Source organism: Macrotis lagotis, chromosome 3, assembly GCF_037893015.1.
Source record: "Macrotis lagotis isolate mMagLag1 chromosome 3, bilby.v1.9.chrom.fasta, whole genome shotgun sequence".
In the NCBI taxonomy this organism is placed as follows: domain Eukaryota; kingdom Metazoa; phylum Chordata; class Mammalia; order Peramelemorphia; family Peramelidae; genus Macrotis; species Macrotis lagotis.
Genome location: NC_133660.1, coordinates 207,474,822 through 207,496,895, shown reverse-complemented (window position 1 = coordinate 207,496,895; position 22,074 = coordinate 207,474,822). Strand labels below are relative to the sequence as shown.

Below are 22,074 nucleotides of genomic sequence, written 5' to 3'. Positions count from 1 at the left end.
TTAGGCTTGAGCCTAGACTCAGCCGCTTCCAAACTGTGTGGGCTCTTGGACAAGTAACCACATTTTTCTCTTCCTCAGTTTACTCTTCCAAAATTGAACTGAGGTCACTGAGCATCAGCATTCTAACATTCTCTGTGTGGGGGAGGCAGAACTTAGCTCTGAACCTACATTCTAAGGTCTGTTATGTTTCTGATAGAGAGAGAAAGATACTCTGAGGTAACTGCCAACAGGTCTCCAGTTCAGGATTGAAAGTGGGGGTAGGGGCATTCAATGGCCAAAGGCCACTGTCTGTCCCATGGTCCAGAGACACTGACTCTCGCACCGGTCTGTAAGTGTCTCTCTCTCCAAACTTTGTTTATTTCTTCTTATAAGTGGTCACAAGGCCAATGGCTAAAAGTGACATTCTTCTAACTATCTTGGTGTGAGAAAAAAAAGGATATTTCCCCACAGGATAGTCCACATGGTCTCCTGGGGAAGATATTTTAAACCCTAGCAGCAAATAAGAGCAATAGATCCCCTTGTCAAAATGAGGCAGGAGACATGTTAAATTGCAATTGATCTTTTAAAGGGCTTGAAGCAGAAAAAATAAATAAATAGAACACACAGGCCCAGTCACTGGCACTTACATAAGGGTTTTCTCAGTCTGCTTTTTTTTTTTTATCTTTGTCTCACTTTTTCATTTGTCTATCTCTGTTTCTATTGTCTTTCCCTCTGTGTGTGTCTCTCTCTCTCAGTCTCTCACACATACACAATTGGAAACATGAAATGGATAGAGTTTGAGAGATGTTTCATTAAAAGTATTTTACAGGGCCCATCATAGGCATCATAGGACCTATAAACCTAAAAAGCTTCACATGTAATAAATTACTCAAAAAGTATTTAAGGGATGAATTAATTCCTCTCTTTAAAAGAAAGAAAAATTGAATTGGGGGAAGTATGGTATGATAGTAAAAAACAGGGACTCTGAAGAGTCTTGATTCAAATCCTACCTCTGATTTCATGAAAACTAAGCTCTGAGGTCCTCAGTTTCTTCCCCTTACATTTCATGCAAAATCATGGGGTTTGATTACATGTTATCTTAGAATAACTATTATTAACTATTACTCTGAGAGCTTGGAGTGACTTCTGACAGTGGCCCAAGGAGGACATGCTTTTAGGATTATCAAAGCATAATGTAAATCCAAAGTTTAGAAATTTGTGAGAGATACCAGTAACACATCCTGGAGGAAATGTCAGTAAAGTAGGTATCTAGAGATAAAGGTATCAAGTTCAGAGAAAGAACAAGTTGAAGAAAGAATGGAGTATCATTTGAATAGAAATATATAAAAGGTGATAATTGCCTGAAGTCACATGGCTAATAAGCAGTAAAGCTTAGACTACCCACACCTAATTCAGTATTGTGAAAATAATCATTATCATCATCATCATCATCATCATCATAAATAACATGTATATAGAACTTATCAAGCACTGTGCTAAATGTTTTACAATTACTCTCTTATTTGATCCTCACAAAAACCCTAGGAAGTGGAGGTATTTTTTTTTCAGATTTTTTTTTCAAGGCAATGGGGTTAAGTGGCTTGCCTAAGGCCACACGGCTAGGTAATTATTAAATGTCTGAGGTCACATTTGAACCCAGGTCCTCCTGACTCCAGGGCCAGTGCTCTATTCACTGCGCCACCTAGCCGCCCCAGTGGATGGTATTATTAACCCCATTTTACAAAGGAGAAAATTGAAATGATGTCAAGTGACTTGCCCTGGGTCACACAACTAGCAAGTTTCAAAGGTTAAATTTGAAATCAGTGCTTCCTGATTCCAGGTCAGGCATTCTATCTACTGTGCACAGCCTAGCTGGCCTATATCAGGATAGATACATATATACAAACATGCATAACACACATATATACATATATAAATACATATGGTTAGATTTAGGCAAATTAATATATATAAAATAAGAACATATATATATATATCAGCTTATATATCACAAATAATCACTGTATGTGATGTACTACACATAAAGATAGGCAGATTACTATATATATATAATTAGAATAGATCTAAAATATATCAGAATACATATCACAAAAAATCACATTTTAGTTTCATAGTTTCAAATTTCATAGACCTACTTCCTTTGAATTTAACATAAACTCATAGTTCCTTTTGAACTCTTTTAGAATTACCATTAAGCAGTTCTCCAAACTTGCTTAAAGAAAGGTAAAATAGGGGGTGGCTAGGTGGCACAGTGGATAGAGCACTGACCCTGGAGTCAGGACTACCTGAGTTCAAATGTGACCTCAGACACATAATAATTACCCATCTGTGTGGCCTTGGGCAAGTCACTGAACCCTATTGCCTTGCAAAAACCTAAAAAAAGAAAAGATAAAATAAGTTGACATGTCACCTTTTTGACCCTTACACATATTCCAGGAGCAGTAAATAAATAAATAACAAATAAGTCCAGAATCAGAGACTACAAGAGCTCTAAGGGTCATTTTATTTTTAGATTTTTGCAAGGCAAATGGGGTTAAGTGCTTTGCCCAAGGCCACACACCTAGGTAATTTTATTAAGTGTCTAAGGCCAGATTTGAACTCAGGTAGTCCTGACTCCAGGGCCAGTGCTCTATCCACTGTGCCACCTAGCTGCCCATCTTAGGGTCATTTTAGATCATAGATCTATGATTTCATTGGTACAGGAACTCCATCTACAACTTGGTAGATAAAACTTAGAGAGTTACCTGAGATTCAGAAAGAAGTCATTTTTGCTTAGATAAACAGTTCTTTATGTATTCAAGGCAAAATCTGAAACCAGGACTTTCTTCCTCCAGGTGCAGCCCTTCATCTACTATTCTATGATATCTCTCTAGGCTTTATTGTACACAAGGAACCTAAAACTCAGAGAAGATGATTTTTCCATTCTATACATCCAGTTAAAGACCAAACAAGAACTCTGATTCTATCTACCCTCATCTCTTCATCCTTAGTCTCTTGCACCCCACCCTGGCTGTGTCTCTTGTTAAATTGACTTTCTGGTGGATCGTTTTTTTAAGGAAGTTTCTAGGAACAGGTTGCAGTCCAAGGTTGGATTTTTCCTACTCTAGAATTGAACTTGATTGGGATTGGGATTACAGCCACTTGTAAGAAGCAGCAGGTGGGGTGGAGCTAGCTGCCACACCTGTTAGAGATGCTCCTATTGAGCATGCTTTATGATGCTCTAAACTTCCTCTGACCTGGTTTCCCTGACTACCAATTATTCTGCCTCTCTCCTAAACATCCCTCGCCTAGCCCCAGTTATCCCCCTTGTTTACCCTCCACCTGGAATTTCTCATTTTCCATAGGGACTTAATTATTTTCCCCGAGGTCTAGTCCTCAGTTGCCTATTTGGTCTACTTCTTAGGAGATCTCTGTTCTTTGTCCCAAAGTTAGCATCCATCCCCTCTGCTTTACCAACTTCTGGTGATTCATCAATTCACTCACTTTACCCATTAGCCAGCAACTGGCCCAGAGATACTATAGTGACATTGTGTCAGAAGTCTTCAATCTCTCTCTCTACTAGAATGAGGACAAATTGTCCCTTCCAGAAAACTCTCCCCCACTCCCACCATGTCCCTATTCCCACCACCACCTCACTACTGCTTCCTACTGACTGACTTTAAGCATCATTTCTAGTTCAGTCTATCAGTATACTCCCAACTAAGATCATTTCCCTGATCCCCAATTTTTTCCACTTTCAGCTCCCTTCCCTAAAGTCAACCCAGGGCACTCACTATCTTTTGCCATTCCCTTAGATGAGAGAGATTTACAGTCTCCACAACCTGGGATCCATCTCCCTTTTCAGAAGTTTCCATTCCTTTTTTCCATATTCTATATTAAAAATTAGAATATTACATATTCTGAATTACAAAATTTTCTACATATTCTATATTACAGATAACCTCATGTCCCCCAATACTTCCAGAATCAAATATAAAATACCTTTCAGAACCTGACCCCTCCCTAATTTTTTTTGTTTTGTTTTTGCAAGGCAATAGGGTTATAGGACTTGCCCAAGGTCACACAGCTAGGTAAATATTAAGTGTCTGAGGACGGATTTAAACTCGGGTCCTCCTGACTCCATGGCTGATGCTCTATCCACTGTGCCATCTAGGGCCCCCCTCCCTAATTTTTGAGTCTTCTAATTCTCACTGTATAATTTCACCCTTCATCTTCTGTTTCTAAGCCTTTTCACTGGAATGCCCAGAATGATCTCTTCCCTCATTTCCTCCTGGATTCATTCAAGGCTCTGCTCAAATCCTTCCCTCAACTTTCCAGTTTTCTGCTGGCTACTCCAATCACTACCAGCATCTTTTTCTGATATCATATTCCATTTACATGGCTTTCCCCTTTTGAATTTCTTGGAATTTTATCGGTACCTTACTTATCTATATACATATTCTTCTACCAGCACCTTATTTTATACTGTAAATACACTGTGAGGGGGAAGTTTTTTCAATTTAATTTTAATTTGTCATTCACAACTGTAGTGGGAAATAACTAAATACTGAAAGGCAGGTTATTTGAGTTCTAATCCTAATACCATGATTTAATTGTATGTCCCTTAGCTAAGGTATCCGGATATCTGTTTATATTTTAAATGTGTATTATTCTTCACTTAGGTCTGTAATTTTTTTTTAATATTCTGACCATTGTCTTTCAATATAGTTGTAACTTCAGCATTTTATCTTATGACTTTAGACCACTTTTCCAAGAGGTCCACAGGACTTCAAGAGACTAAATGATCTTTAAGCCCCTTAATGGTTACAAAATTCTCATCTATGAGGAGCAAGGACCCTGTTGCCTAAAAACAGTCTCATAGAATTAGAGTTCTGACCTAGTCTTTGGGAACTCATATTTTACTGTAGCATAAATGTGGGGCATTTTACAGAATAGAAGCTTAATGAATGTTTATTTTTTGATATGAAAATATTTTGATTGTGATGTAACTTGGCAATCTGAAAGAGCCTGGGGTTTAAAATGGGAACCTCAAGTTTGAATTCTGATTCTGCTCCTCATCTTGGGCCAATGACTAAACCCAATTTCTTCATTGGTTTGTGGGCACAAGAGAGAAAAATATCTGTATTATATATTTTATGTAGTGTTCTGAAAGTCAGATGAGATAATTCATTTAGAACTAAAAGGCCATCTAGTTGGAACTTTTTTTTTTTTACAGATGCAGAAGCTGAGGAAATTTAAGGTGACAGGCCCAGAATGACATTGCTAGTAAGTGGCAGAATCAGTATTTGAACTCAGATCTCTCTTATTTCATGTCAAACCTTCTTTCCATGGTCCCACATACTTATCAATCATTATTTATTAGTCACCTGCTATATAAAGCCTTAGGCTAGGGACTGTATGGGAAAGCAATATGGAAGCTGCAAAAAGCTCCATCAATACGTGCCATTTAAATAAGAAACAACTTAAATTAGTATTTGTGATCTTTGTGGGTTTTTTGCAGGACCCAAGGGGATGAGGGAGGAAGCATTTTAAGAAGAATTTCAACATAAGCCAATATTTTTCTAAAAAAAAAATCCTGAGCAGAAAATAACACTTAGACATTACAAAAGGCCTCCCACTCAAGTTTGTTCATGGACTTATTTAAAACTGGAAGATACCTTCCTCTAATGATTCCATGTCCAGCTCCTTCCTTTTACAAATGAGCAAAGACCTAAAAAAAAAAAGTGATAACTTGATTTCTTTGAGATCATATGGTGAGATCCAAAGCTACAATTTTAACCCAGGACCCTTGGTTTCAAATTCAATGCCTTTTTCCCATCACAAATTTCTTTGAAATTCTTCTGCCGTGCATCATTGTATTTCAGGGTCCCCCACCCAGCCACCCACCCTCCATCATCCCCCTAGCCCCAAGTGAAGGTAGGAGACGGTGAGCTCATCCCGCAGATGACCTTTGGTTTCAGCGCCTCCATCAACTCCCATAGTCCAATTGGGCAGCTCTACTCCTCACCAGATCCCCTGGGCCAGTGTACATTTTCCATGTTTTCTTTCAGACAGAGTTAGAGGGTTGCAGCCAGGCATGTAATGAGGTCTGAACCCAGGGAGAGAGAGCCCTTAGGGGAGGAGGCACGTGCAAAAGCTTCAGAGCTGGGGAGGGAGCTGGCCTTCAGTCTGTCTCCCTGCTGAGGAAATCAGTTTGCTGTAGGTCTGGAGAAGGTCGTGCTTTTTCTTTCAGTCATAACCGACTAAGGTTCTACAAACATATGTGGCTGTCATGTATCCCTTCCTGAATGAGGCAGATGATGAAAAAGAATGAGCTGTTCACAATTCCTAATAGGCTTTTGAAGGCTTTTTGAAAAGGCCATTCAAGTGAAATATCAAATTTCTGAATATGTCATCATCATCAAATGTTATCAGACATCCTGAGTGGGGCCCCTAGTTTTCTTATAAGTACCTGGTAAGGTGGTGTGGAAAGTAGTACAACTCTATAGTTGTGTATCCTCTATGGGATATAAAAATTAGAATCAATTCAAAGATCTATAGAATGTCATCTATAGAATAGGTAAGGTCAATCTATAGAATGACCTTAGAACATAAAATGTTAAAAATGGAAATGAATCTTAGGGGTAATCTAATCCAATCCCCCTTTTTTTAAAAAAAAATGGGATCAGTGAATCCCAGAGAGAACAAGTGATTTGTCAGTTTAAGATCTGGGACTAGAACTCAAGTTTTCAGAGTTCCAGGCAATTACTCTTTCATAAACCAAACTGCTGCTTGTTATCTGATAAAGCTAAAAACATAATAATTGCAATAATAATTTTACTATGTCTAATTTTGGAAATGAGGGAGATAATTCATCTGAGCTAAAGATTTATCTTAGAAATGGGGGGTTTTGGGGGGGCTCTACTGCTAAATAGTCATTTTTGATTCATCCCTTCTCCTATTGAGTTCCTTTGTTTAAAATCCAAATGAAATATCACCTCCTCCTCTATGAACCCTACCCAGATCTATTACCCTACCACTATTATCAGTACAAATCAACCAAAAGACCTTTAAGGTCTTTCTAATTCTATATTATGTGCATATGACTCCCTCCCCCCTCACTCCCAGAATACATTTAGGACTTTAGCTGAGGCATTTACCTCATTTAGCTTAATTTAGTTAACTTATTAAATACAACATTATAGACATTTAGCTGAGGTATCCCTCTGAGGCATTTATCCTGTAAATATTGAATATTACACTATACTTGTTTTTTTGTCTTCTACCCTCATGTAGTTAAGTTCCATAAAAGCAAAGACTCTTTCTTATCTAAATTTTCTGTCTCCCCCAGTACTTAGCATTGTGCTTTTAGCAATACTGTTGGGGCTTAAGTAATGTTTACCAAAGCTATGTAGCTTTGGGTAAGTCGTTTTTCCTTCTAAGTCCTTTAATTCCTATATCCATATAATGACTCATTTGGGCTAGACCATGGACATAGAGATTTGTTGTTGTTCAGTTGTTTTCAGTCACGACTGTCTCTGAATGACCCTATCTGGGGTTTCCTTGGCAAAGATACTGGAGTGGCGTGCAATTTCATTTTCATTTTTACAAATGAGGAAATTGAGGCAAACAGGATAAAGTAACTTGCCAAAGATCAAACAGCTAGTCACTGTCTACAGCTGGATTTGAGACCAGGAAGATGATTCTTCTTGATTCCCAGTTCAGCACTCTTATCCACTTTACCCCCTAGCTGCCCCAATCATAGACATAGATTCAGGGGCCTTAGGGGACATCAATGAATGAATGAATGAGTAAACAAAAAAGCAGTAAATGATTACTATATATTAAGAACTGGGGAAACAAATAAAAAAAAAGTTCATTTCTTTGTTTTACAGATAATCTCTAAAGGCTTCCCAAGTCGCAAAGTTTTATGATCAACTGATTCTCAAAGTCTTCCTGACTTGGACCCTTTCACAGCATAAAAGGGAAAGAGTGGAAAGAACCAAAGATGCTTCACTTGAAATGAATATGACATTTTCACTGTGACATAAAGAGAGGTATACTGAAAACCTTTGAGAACGTCTGCCCTTCCTACACTTTCCAGGTCTAATTTCAGACTAACTAATTCTAGATAATTGTCTCTAATTGGTATCAAATACCATTTATATCTGCCCTTCAAGCCTCCAGTCCATCCCTGGGCCTCTCTTTCCTGGCATTAATCCGACTACCGTCAGAGAAAATTCATAAGTTTTTACCAAAAGGGGGTCATGGGAGACAGGGTCACACATTTGTCAGTGCTTTGTTGGTATTTGGACATCCAGAAAGAGCAGAAGCTAATCAGTCCTTTCCACTTTGCTTTTTGTTTTGCTTTGGTTTTTATTGAGAAATTAAATAAATTGACACAATTCTAATTCGCAGTGCCTGGTCTATAACCTACATATGCCATTTTCCCTAGATAAGGGAAGCCCAATTTGGGGTACTCACATTTTTTAAAGGCAACATAATTAAGTGAAAAGAATTCAGGATCTGAGTCCCAAATGCAAACAGAACAAAGTCATTTTGGCTCTCTAGCCTCAGTTTCCTCAGTTGTATAAGGATAATAGTTTCTTCAGCACCTACCTTGAGCTCTTTTAATGGTCAAATGGGGTAATATATATATGAAATTGCAACATAAATAACATCTATTTATATCATTTTCATCATTGAGATTATAAGGTGCATAAGAACCTAAAGAATTAAAAAAATTTAATAAAAATGAATAAATAAATAGAGAATATAAGAGATGTGTACAAATTAAAGGAATATAAAATGGTTAGAGCTGAAAAGGTCCTTATTAGGAAATAGAGCATAGATTGTCAGAGTAAGCACAGTGCTTTGCATATCATCATTGCTTAATAAATGCGCTTTTTTCATTTATTCATTGATTCAGCTAAAATCAAAAAGGACCTTAGAACACAGAATGTCAAACCTAAGGGAAAACTTTTAATCCTAACCCTCATTTTAAAGAGGAAGAAGATAAAAAGTAGTAGTTGTCTATCTACCTGATAGAAAAGGTAAATAGAAAAGATCTTATTCCTTAAGAGCCCTAGGAAAAGTCATACTGTGGTCCAACCCTCCTTCATCCCGAATATTTTTGCAAGTAAAATTAGATTAAAGTTAAAGGAAAAGAAAGTTGAAAGAACATGAATGAGGCATCAGGATCAGCCTCTTCTCATCTTCCCCTCAGAATTATTTTTTTTTAATTTGATATTAAAAAGAGGATATACAATTAGACTCTGAGACTTTCCCCACTGGAAGAGACCTTATACAGCTCAATTCTACCACCTCTGTGCTTCAGGTTCTAGGTAGGCTGAGTCTTTTATCCTCTCTTTATATGATTCCCCCTATATGCTATTACTATCTAATCTCTTCCTTCTAGAAATAAGAAAACTAAGTCTCATATTAGTCTAAAACTTTTTCTAGTAACAATTGCCCCCCATCAGTTGTTCCACAGGATATCCAGTTAACCTACCCAAAGCACAATATCTAGAGATCCATTCCTTTAACTGGACATACCCTAAGGGGCACCTTGCTTCAATTTGCAGTCACATTTTGTAAGTATTCAAATTTTTTTAAAAGGGTAGATTGTTTCTATAAACTCCTATAACTTGGGATGTGACATCAGTTTAGAAGTTATAAACTTTCAGTAATGATTCTACCTTGACCCACACATGAAGCAACTCAAAATACCTACAAAAACAATCATAGATTGAATTTGAATATCATTTATAATATCTCACTAATTCTCAGAGGGCAAAGATTATTGTCCCCATTTTATAGATGGCAAACTGATGCACCTAAAAGTTATGATTTGTCCTAGCTTACATGAATAAGTAGCTCAGTCTGAATTTGAACCCCAAACTCTTAACTCTACATCTAGTAGGAAAGGCCAGACTGGGTCACAAATTCTGAACATTTATTATTAATGCATTCTTTAACACCATGAGATTGATTATACATGCAGTTTCAATACCATCAAACCAGTTTTACCCTAAAAATCCTCCTCTCTCCCCCTCCTCTTCTTTAAAACAAACTTGAATGAGTGAATGTTCGAAATCCACATGGAAGGCAGAAGAGTTCACGGTGTTAAAAATCATTAATCATCTTGAGGTCAACCAGCGCTTTCCCTATTTCCTCCTCAAGTGCTGCCTCGCAGCTGATCTGTAGCCTAACAGGTTTTGTATTGCTTAGTTGTAAAGAGTTCCTGATGAGTTATTGTTGGCACTCGGGCCAAAACCTTCAAGGCCTGAGTCCTTGCAAAGAAAAAGCAGACCCTCTCTTTTACTCCAGCCTTGTCCGGCAAACAGAAACAGAGCCTGCATTGTACACACCCGAAAACGGTCTGTAACCTCTCTCCACTCTCAGCTGGGACACCAGGAAGAGCCAACTCATTTCTGAACTAATGTCACACCCCAAGATATAGGACTTTAGAAACAATTTACCCTTTTTAAAAACAAAGTTTTAAAATGTGACAGGAATGTCAACCTCGAACTGTCTCACAAGTTAGTTGTAGAAGCATTTTACATTCCATTAAAGTGCTTTAGAGATGTGGTGTGATTATTTTCTCACCCATTTCCCATACATGATCTCATTTGATCCTAATAGAGCCTGTAAGATTGTGAGTCCTATATTATTATTCCCATTTTACAGATGAAGGAACTAAAGTCCATTTAGATAAATGATTTACAAGAGAGTTTAATGAAAGGTCTCCTTGTCATTATTCAGTGGAAATGGCAATAGAGGCCCTCAGCAAGTGAGTTTCCCCCTCTCTTTCTCTGGACCTATCCATAAAATAAAATAATTAGATTGGATGATCAGTAACACTTCTCTCACTGAGATGCTTTGAAAATGTGCAGTCCTACAGACAATCTTTAACATAGATGACCTTGGCAGCCACCTTCATAAGTGGAATGTAAAATACCTCCTGGAAAAGTCTCTACCCTACTAACCAATGTCTGAAATTATGTCCTTTGGTGAATTAGTTTATCAAATGAGCATTTGTCCCCCCATCACTTTCTCTGGGAAAAAAATGGAATAGGGCTTATATAATGCATGTACTCTTTTGTATTAGGTTTATGTAACTGGGAATCAGGAACACTACAAATTGGGAAGACTCAGACCTTGAGGGTCACATAAAGACCCCTGGTAGGATTAAGGAGGTTGAAGACTCTTAGCAAAATATCCAAGATATCATCAAGATCATTTATGGCCAGGAAAAAGAGGTGGGTTAGTGATGGAGCAGAAATAAGAGCTAACAGGTGAATGATGAGCTCAAAATTTCAAGAGAACCAGAGAAGGATTTCCTCATATTGGATAAATCCTTTTGGTTTTGGAGATTTGTAGGAAAAAAATTAATTATAATTAAGACTAGGGTGTTGGATATTGCTCAGCTAGGATATCTGATAGGGAGTCTTGGAAACATGAAGGGAAAGGGCTCCTGCTCTTTTGGATTGATCTTGTCTACTTAAAAAATCCCATAAGTATTATAACTGTAGAGTCAGAGATTCTGCTCCTTAGAATAAACTTGAGAAGTTTCATAGCTTATAGTGCCTTCCTGAACTATGAAGCCCTTCTCCAGCAACCACCTCCAACACCAAGAGGTCACTGAACTTATACTTGAATTTTTATGTTCATACAATTTTAATACATAATTGTACTATGTATTACATAATATATATATGCAGATACATATGATCTGTTATATGCATCAATTATAAACATGCAATACATATGCACATACTTTCTAGGTGTTAACACTCAAATACAATCTTTGTTCAGAATTTTCATTTGCATCGATAAAATCGCCTTCATCATCATAGATGACTTTTCTACAGTTCTTTATAATTTACAAAACCTTTTTATATACTCTTTTACATTTCATTTGAACCTCATACCAACCCTAAGAAAACAGTAAGAACAACTCTTATTATTCTCATTTTATAGATGGAAACAAAATAATAATAGAGTACAACTACACAGCTTTTGACATAAACAAAGCATTTCCTTTCCGATGAGATGGGATCCAAGGGACTTCAGGAAGGTTGAGTTCATGATAGAATTAGGATGGCAGCTCAGTTTCTCTTGGCTCTGTCCCTTCCTAGTTGAGTTCAAGGACGAGTCATTCCATTTCCTGGGCCTTGGTTTCTTTGTGTGTAGGAGGCAGTGGAAAAAAGGATGGATGATGAGTCAGAAGACCTCGGAGGAGATCTCAGCTTTCATACTTATTAACTTTTGTGACTTTGGGCTCTTTCCACTCTAAATGGTTGTAAAATTTTGAATAGACTAGAAGAAGGTTCTAGTGTTTGAGCTTGCTCTAAATCATTATTGATTAGAGAAATGGAAATTAACAAGTTTAAGATATCTCACCCTAATCAAATTAGTTTAAATATAGAAAAGGGAAATGACAAATATTGGGAAGAATGTGGGGAAATTAGAACACCAATACACTATTAATGGAATTGTGAACTGGGATCCAACTATTTTGGAGAGCAGTCTGGAATTATGCCCCAAAAGTTATAAAACTTTGTATACCTTTTGACCCAGCAACACCAAAGATCTATTTCTCAAGGTGAGCAGGAAAAAAAGGAAAAGAACATCTATGTTCTAAAATGTTTATGACTTTGTGGTGGCTAATAACTGGAAATTTAAGGATGCCGATCATTTGGAAAATGGCTAAATAAGTTGTGGTATATAGTTATGATGAAATATTTCTGTGCTAAAAGAAATGATGAGCAAGTACTTTTTAAAAAACATGGAAAGGCTTGCATGAAATAATGAAGAGTGAAATGAGTAGAACCAAGAGAACACTGCATACAATAATAGCAATATTGTTCAAAGAATAACTGGGAATTACTAAGCTAAGCATTATAATTATTCAAGTCAACTACAAACGACTTGTGAAGTAAAACACTATTCACCTCCAAAGAAAGAACTTATATGGTTTTATATATTTATATGTCTATGTCAAATGTCAGACTTCTCCAGTGTGGGGTGGGGAGGGAGGCAGAGAGAGAGTTTGAAACTTAAAATGTAATAAAAAAATTAAATAAAAAAGAATGTTAGAGCTAGAAATAAACTTGGAGGTAATGAGGCACACCTTGAGTTTACTGAGGAAGAAACTGAGACCCAAATAGGTAAAGTGATTTGCTTAAAATCACATAGTTGGTGGAACATTTATGTTAATGTTTTAAAGCCTAATTCCAATGCTATCTTTTCCAATAAACCTCTCCTTATACCCCAAAAGTAACATAGCATTTTATCTTATAACCTGAATCAGGATTGTGCAGAAGCTAGTTTGAATGCGATCAGGAGAGTTAATTTTCAGTGTGAACATTTATACCTGGAAATCAAAAAATGCTCATTAATAAAAGAATTAGCATTGGGTTTGTTGATTATCCTGATAAGAATTGTGATTGAAAAAATGTTAATAATACCCTGTGAAAATGTTAACAATTTTAAAATTTAAAGTATCTCATTTATATTTCCCTCAAAGAATCTGTTAAACATTTTCCAGCACATTACTCTTATAATATATATATATAATTTTATATTATGATAATTAAGATAATTTTATCAGAATTTATAGGTTCAAATGTCATTTCTTTGCTGATGACATTCAGTTCCATGTATTTAGATCTAATCACTCTCTTGAGTTCTAGTCCCATATCACTAAAGTTCCATGGGATATCCAATAATAATGACAAAAATAATTGTCATAGTTTATATTTATACATTTCTTTAAGGTTTGCAAAGTCTTTTACATATATTATTTCATTTGATTCTAACAACAAGCTAATAAAGTGGGTACCAATATTATTCCATTTTTTCATAGATTAAAAACCATACGATAAAAAAAAGTGCCCAGAGAACCACAGCTACTAAGTACCTGAGATGGGAATGAGATTTGGGTCTTTTTCATTAGTCTTTCCATTATACTGCCATGAGCATCTCAAGCTCACCATATCTAAAACAGAACTCTTAATAGCTGATCCCTTGACATTTTTGAAAATACCTATTGCTATTGAGGACATCACTATCTTTCCAAGCCCCCAGGTACATATCCTGATCATCTTTATCATTAACTCTTTGTTTTTCCTTATCCCTTATGGACAATCAGATATTATTGCTATTATAGAGGCTACCTTGATAACATCTCTCTAATTTCAAATCTTTATCATCTCTCACTTAGACTACTTGATAGCCTCATAATTGCTCTCCCAGTCTCTAGACTTTCCCATCTCCAATTCATTCTCTATATAGCTATCAAGTTGATGATCCCAGAGTACTGTTCTGATCCTATCACTCCCCTGCTCAAGAAGCTATGATTGCTCCCTCTTGTTCAAAATCATTTCTTTAGCCTTTAAAAACCCTTCACCATCTTACTCCTACCTAACTTTCCAGATTTATTATCTATTAGACTTCATGTTTAAAGCTTAATTCCAATGCTATTTTTTCCAGCAAACCTCTTCTTTTACCCCAAAAGGAACATGGTATTTTATTTTATAACCCAAATCAGGGAAGTGCAGAAACCAGCTTGAATGAATAACCTACTTATTCTTCCATATATACATATATATATATATATATATATATATACACATATATATATATATATATATGTATTATACACTATCTTTATACCTTTGCACAAACTGTTGCCATTACTGAGAATGGATACTCTCTTTCCTACCCATAAAATCCCAACCTTCTTTAAAGGTTTAGTTCAGGGGCCAGCTCCTACAGGAAGAAACCTCCAGTAGCTAGTGACCTCTCCCAAAATTACTTTGTATTTGATATATATTTATATGTACATAAAACATATGTGCATATGCATATATACATATATAAATATATTATATATATATAATTTACTTATCTACCTTTATCTGTTGTTTCGTCCTATAATTTCATTTTTTTCTTCATATCCCCAGAACTTATTTATCATAGTGCTGGTACATAGGAAACATTTAATAAACAAAAAATTTTTGAATAAATATTACAGTTACTACATTGATTATATTGTCATTATATATCATTATCCCCATTAGAACAGAATTTATTTTCATAAATAAATTCCTGTATCTCTGTCAGAGCCTAATATAATGCTTAGCATACAATAGAGTATTAATAACTGTTTGGAATGTTATCTTCTTTGTACTGAATTATATTATATCATATCATATCATATTATATTATATTATAATATTATAAAATGTGTATGAAAGAGGTTTTCCCCTAACTGAAGAGATGCCACTTCAGAACCTTCTAAAGAGAGCAGACTTAATATTCAAGTAAATTAGATGAGATTCGGTAAGCACATTACACCCCTTCTTGGTATTTTAAACATAAGTTCAGTGTATGTTTTTAAAACCTGAGAAGAAGCAGGATATGGATAACGTGTTTTGACATAGCCTGCGGGGAGCAGTGGAGACTGGCAGATCTTGACTTTACAATATGTAATTGCTTTCCTCAGGCGATGGTTAATCTCAGCCAGCCTGTACTGCCCGACAACCTCTCTACCTGGACAGCAGCCCCCACTTCCCTTCTTTTCTGCTGTGCTGAGGGTTGGCTGACCCTCACCCAGGAGAGCTCAGGAAAGGAAGCCAGAACATTGGGAGAGTCATTTAGTGCCTTCAGATCAGTTGCAAACGTGCACTGGGCTTGGTTTAGCTTTTTAAGGAAATCAGTTCAACTGTAACATTGAAAAGACTACAGTTTCAAGAAAAACATTCCTGGTCCATTTAGCACTGGCAGCTTGGCAACTTGGCTTATACCAAACCCATTTCAGTCAATTAACTCTGGTCTTTAGAACACAGACAAAATAGGTGGCAGCCTATGAGTGAGACTTCACCATAAGAGGCTGGAATAGCCTCTGTGTAGTTTTCAAACTTCTTTCCCTCCTGATCAGTGATGATTAAAATTCGTTTAGCAGGGGGAAAGCTTTTATCCCACAAAAAGGGCTAGGATCAAAAAGGTGAATTCCCTTGAGAGAAGAATAATAGCACTAATTTACAGTTTTCAAAGGACTTTGCCCATATTAATTCCATCAGGTCTCATTTCTCAAATATATAGGGAACTAAGTCAAATTTATAAAAATAAGAGTTATCCCCCAACTGATAAATCATTGAAAGGACAGGTTATTTTCAGAAGATGAAATCAAAGTTATCAATAGTCATGTGAAAAAGTACTCTAAATCATTATTGATTAGGTAGATGTGGAAACAGAGGTTCATAGAAGACCAATTCCAAAAGGTTTGTCCTCATTGTACTAAGGGTTGAAACTAAATATTTCTGACACAGTTCTATACTATTTTTAAACATATATAATATGTATAATTTATTCTGTTAAATGTCTATCAATTGAATATAAAAAATTAACCTTCATTTTTAAAAATTTTTGAGTTTCAAATTCTCTCCTTTCCTCCAACCTCTTCCCCACCCATTCTGAAGGCAAGCAAATATGATAGCGATATCATATATGTGATATATGTGATTTAATGCAAAGCATATTTCCATATTAGTTATAATGAAAAAGAAAATATACAGAGAAAAATAAAAAGTTAAAAATATGCTTCAATCTGTACTCAAAGTTCATCAGTTCTCTCTGTGAAGGCAAAGAACACTTTTCTTCATGGGTCCTTTAGAATTTGCTTAGATCATGGTTTTAATCAGAGTAGCTAAGGCTCTCATAGTTGATCATTCTCTTAATATTACTATTACTATATACAATGTTCTAATTCTGGTCACTTCATTTTTGCATCAGTTCATATATAAGTCTTTCTGGTTTTTCTTAAACTATTCTGCTCATCATTTTTATAGCACGTATACTACAATTTTGTTCATCTCTTCCTCAACTGAGGATCTTCCCCTGCATTTTCAATTATTTGTCACCTATTTTTGTACAAAGAAGTTCTTTGCCCTTTTCTTTGATCTCTTTGAGGATACTGATCTAGTAGTGGTATAGCTGGGTCAAAGGGTGTGCACTATTTTGTAGTTGTTTGGATATAGTTCCAAATGGTTCTCCTTGGATCAGGTCACAATTCCACTAACAGTACATTAATGTCCCCATTTTCCCACATCCCCTCCAACATTTATCATTTTCCTTTCTGTCATATCAGCCAATCTGATAGGTATGAGGTAGTTCCTCAGAATTGTTTTGTTTTGCATCTACCTAATCAATAATGATTTAGAGCATTTTTTCACATGACTATTGATCATTTTAATTTCATTCTTTGAAAAGAACCTGTCCTTATCTTTCAACCATTTATCAATTGGGGGATAGCTTTTAATTTTATAAATTTGGCTCAATTCCCTATATATTTGAGAAATGAGACCTTAACAAAGGATATTAATGCAAATTTTTTCATAGTTACCTGCTTTCCTTCTACTTTTGATTATATTAAGTCTATGCAAAACTTTTTAATTTCATATAATCAAAATTATTCACTTTACATACCATGATTCTCTCTAACTTGGCCATAAAATAGATCTGACAGATAAATTTTCCCATGTTCCCCTAATTTGCTTAGGATATCTTCCTTTATTTTTTAAATCTTTTATCCATTTTGTCAGTCCTATACCCTTTCTACTCAATGAGCTGCCTCTTTTTTTTTTCCAATGAGACTCTTTTTTTTAGGTTTTTGCAAGGCAAATGGAGTTAAGTAGCTTGCCCAAGGCTACACAGCTAGGTAATTAGTAAGTGTCTGAGACTGCATTTGAACTCAGGTATTCCTGACTCCAGAGCCAATGCTCTTATCCACTGTGCCACCTAGCTGCCCCACCAATGAGCCTCTTCTTAAGAGAAGTAATAATTCAATTGTGTTTGATTTTTAGATCTGGAGTAGGCTAAACCTGCCCTCAAAAAATAAAAAATATCCTAGTGGAAATAAGATATGTACAAAGAGAATTATAATGGACAAAAAATGAATTATGCTAAGTGCATAAGACATTCTCAAAGTGGAGATCTCCAAGGAAGGAGAAAGGTAGCAAGCACAATGGATAGATCATTGATAGGGTCTAGAGTCAGAAAAAACCTGAATTCAAATTACCCTCCAGTCAGTAGCTGTGTGACCCTGAAAAAACCACTTACCATTTGTTTGCCTCAGTTTCCCCATATGTAAAACAAAGATAATAAAAAGATATACCTCCAGGGTTGTTGTAAAGATAGAGTGAAATTATAATTGTAAAGTGCTTAACATAGTGCCTGGCTCACAGAAAGTGCTATAAAAATGTTAACTATTATTATAAAATTATCATTTCATCATGATCCCTACAATACCTCTCCCAGAAGGAAATTGGATACCAACTAATAAACATTTACTCTTCCTCAAACTCACCCCATCCTTTCTAGTCAATTCTCCCAGCATTTATTAAACATCTACTATGTGCTAGGACTGCTATTTACTACACATAAGACCTTGAGTAAATCACCTAAACTCCCAGGATCTCAGTTTTCTCCTCTATAAAATGAGGGGGTTGGGTTAAATGGCTTCTGAAATCCCTTTCAGGTAGATCTATGATTTTAAAAGAAAAAAAAATCCTCTATACTTTTGAGGAAGTATCATATTGGGAAGATCATATTGGGAAGATATAATATGCAAAAAAATAAATAAATGCAAATACATATGGAATTCTGTACCGATGATTCCATTTGTTTAGGAAATTCACTGAGTAAAAAATCCTCTCACTGATGCAGGTGTACAACTTCTCTGTAATTCTATATCTTAGAAGAAAGGGAAGGGAAGGGAAACAGTTATATAGGATCTACTTTGCACTAGTTACCCATTTTGAGACTTAATGCACTTACCATAATCCATTTTGTCCATTAAATTCTCTTTGTACAAATGTCATTTCCTCTATATATATTTTACAAATATAGAGTATTATCTGAGGCCTGAAGACTTTTCCAGGATAACAGAGCCAATGTAAGTCAAAGGTAAGACTTACAAAGATCATCCTGACTCCAAGACTGAAAGACTGATCCTCTGTCTGAAATTCTTCATCTCTCTCTCTCTCTCTCTCTCTCTCTCTCTCTCTCTCTCTCTCTCTCTCTCTCGGAGGAAGAGGAGGAGATTTGTAAGGCCTCTGTAGAATCTTTATTCTTGTAAAGATCTCTGCCTGAAGTACATTTATCTTTTCCCAGCTCTACTTTTTTCTGCATTTTATTTGTATCTTGTCTCCTATTTAGAACTAAATATTACTTAAGAATGAGGACTATCTTATTCCTTGTTTTATTTTTCTTAGATTTAGCAGGACTTGACTATAGAAGGAATTTAATAAGTTAGCATGTAAAAATGAATCATAATGCATTGATGGATTCAATTCATTAATTAACTATATTCTCAGTTCTGTGTTATAAGTGTACCTTAGTAACATGGAAGAATTATTTTTAAATTTAGGAACCAGCAATGTGATACTGCAACTAAAAAGAAAAGACAATGAATGAGCTCTTAAACTGTAATAATCAAAGACTGAGAGATGGAAAGGACCTTAGAGGGCAACTACTCACATCTTCCTGAAGAGTGTCTAGAAGAAGCTGAACAGGTTAGCAAGAGGTCTAGAAACCATGTCACATGAGGATCACTTTTTCTAAGTATTTGAAAAGTTATCATGTAAGGGAGGAAGGAGATTTCTTCTGTGATGCTTCAAAAGGAAACATTTGTAACACTGGGAAGACACTGGGAAGCAGAATAGAGCCAAAAATAGAAAGATCCAGATTCTGGCTCAATAAAAGTAAATGACATTAATCTGGTATGATCTTTTTCTTACTATAGCCATATTGGTACCTTCTGGTTGTATAGGCACATAATATTTTCTAGACTTTTCTAGGAATTGGAACCAAGATCAGTGACCTTTAACTTCTGTTCTTGTTCCTTTTTATTCCAAATCATGAAAACAGATGTCCTTTTCAATCCTGTAACACTTTTCCTGTCCTTCATAGTATTTTGATTGACAGGGCTTAGCCATCTTAATCTAACAATCACTTATTAAGCCCCTACTCTGTGCTTTGAGAGAGTTATTAATTTTTGCCTTTCTTTGTATCTGTAGCATTTATTCCAGTGTCCAGCACATGTTCTGTTGCTATATCATTGAGTTGACTTGACTTGGCTCAACTGGACAAAGACATAGCATATCTGAGCCAGGTAATTTGAGCTCATCAAGGGCAGCTGTTTTGCAATCTTCTTACTTAACTTAGGTGTCAACCCTATTACCCATTCTGTATTTTCAAGTCCAAAGATCATTCCTCTTGGGAAGGAAGACAAAGACACAAAATAAGAAGGGAGCTTTGTTTAGTTTTGTTATTTATTATTACCATGTTATCTGTAATGAGCAGCAATCCTATTCTTTTTATTATTCTGGTCTTTTCACAAATATAGCTCAATTGCTTAAAGAAAATATTACCTTGGGGCAGCTAGGTGGTACAGTGGGTAGAGCACCAGCCCTGGAGTCAGGAGTACCTGAGTTCAAATCCGGCCTCAGACACTTAACAATTACTTAGCCGTGTGGCCTTGGGCAAGCCACTTAACCCCATTGCCTTGCAAAAACTAAAAAAAAAAAAATTACCTCTTTTGAGGTCATTTTTACATTTCATGACTAGCCCCAGCTCATTCTGGGTTTATCGATCTAAACCATGCCATGCTTTTGTATTTATCCTTCATTCCATTCCTTTGTTTTGATCTTCTGGATATTCCTTTAAAAAAACTGAAATGATTTGCAAGGTATGACTCTACTCAGTCTCTTTAAAGTGAAAAATTTTCAATAGCATAGAACATTGTATTGAATCTAGTGAGATAAAAATAATAAGGATAAATAGGCAACCTTAAAGTTAAATTCAATTACACAAAAACAGAATTGGAAGAGGTATGGCTAGGTAAAAGTCTAAGAAGAAAAAAAATTGGGGTTCAGGAGTAGGTTTGGTTCACCAAATTCAATGTTGAATTTGATTACCAATTCAATATCAGTTAACAATTTAATAGAACAATCAACAAAACTAATTCCATTAATTAACATTAATTCCATTAATTAACATTAAGCAAAGTATAGTGTCAAGAAATAGAGCAGTGATAGTCCTACTGTGCTCTATCGTGATCAGACCATTCTTTCAAGACAGAGACGACCACTTATTTTTTCCTTCCTTACACAGAGTAGAGACATTAATAAATACCTGTTGATTTATTGACTGATTGAGTATGATCAATTCTGAACATTTTATGAAGTATACTAATAATCTAGATAGAAAGTGTTCAGAATTTCAGGCCTTAAATCATACCACAAAAGGAACAATGGGAGAAATTAGTATTATGGGAGATTGACCAATAAACTCAGGCCCAACAAACATGTACATAATGCCATTGGTGCAAGATTTGCTCCTAGAGTGTTATGATGACAGGTCATGGAAATATTCTGAAGATACTTCAGATCATATATCAATATTTTGCAATTGGTTCAAAATCACATGGTAGACTATTGTTTCTTCCACTGGTTATAATTGTGGAATAAATAAAAGGAGAGAATTCAAAAGGACTAAGCCTTTCTATCTCAGTTTGATCTCTCTCTGGCTGACATTTTCCTCCTAGACACCATCCTATATGAGACAATGAGCAAGGGAAGAAGTATAGCCATGGATGTGCTATGCCTGCCAAAGGTCATAAAGTCAGAGGCGATCATGTCAATCCTCAGAGAAGGATGCCCTGGTGACTATGTCAGTCATGGGATTATGAGTGAATTGATGTAGTGTGTTTCTAAATGAAAATGTAAGTGTTCTTAAATATCACTTAATAACTATTTTATTGAACATTTTATATTTATTAATGTGCACAAAGAGTGTGTTGCTTTTCTGTCTCTAATGCAAAACAGATGGTCCTGACAGAGGTAAATGGGTATAGAGGGTGTGGCCATGCAAGATTCCATTTTCCCGGAAGGCTTTGAACCAGGGCCAAACCAGACCCAGAAGTTCCCATTCACCCCAGACTCACACATATGATATTCATTAACAAAATTGCCATGTTCTTTTCTATAGAAAGTGGTTCTGTTATTATAATAAAATGTGTCTATTATG

General features: G+C 35.8%; 1 long non-coding RNA gene across 2 annotated transcripts; it reads left to right on the top strand.

Annotated features, from left to right (window-relative positions):
• The first annotated feature begins 211 nt into the window (after positions 1–211).
• LOC141516395 (uncharacterized) lies at positions 212–21,774 on the top strand. Of its 2 annotated transcripts, XR_012476686.1 has the most exons (6): positions 212–328; positions 5,216–5,265; positions 7,875–8,036; positions 19,415–19,559; positions 20,064–20,158; positions 21,593–21,774. It is a non-coding gene; the product is annotated as an uncharacterized LOC141516395 (long non-coding RNA). The 2 variants fall into 2 exon arrangements; XR_012476687.1 differs by lacking the exon at positions 5,216–5,265.
• The last annotated feature ends 300 nt before the right edge of the window (positions 21,775–22,074 follow it).